Source organism: Olea europaea, chromosome 3, assembly GCF_002742605.1.
Source record: "Olea europaea var. sylvestris chromosome 3, O_europaea_v1, whole genome shotgun sequence".
Taxonomy (NCBI): Eukaryota; Viridiplantae; Streptophyta; class Magnoliopsida; order Lamiales; family Oleaceae; genus Olea; species Olea europaea.
Window position 1 is genome coordinate 1,947,013 of NC_036239.1, and position 217 is coordinate 1,947,229.

Sequence of the window (217 nt, forward strand, 5' to 3'; positions counted from 1 at the left end):
GCTTCCTTCGCTGTGCAATCCTTGGTGACAGGAATGAAGGTGCCATACTTAGAGAATCGATCAACTACCACCATTATTGACCCGAACCCTTCGAATTTAGGCAGGGCACTAATGAAGTCCATGGTGATAGAGTCCCATGGACGCTCCGGGACTGGTAGAGGCTCCAACAAACCCGCTGGTGACCTTGTTTCCACCTTGTCTTGTTGGCACACAAGAC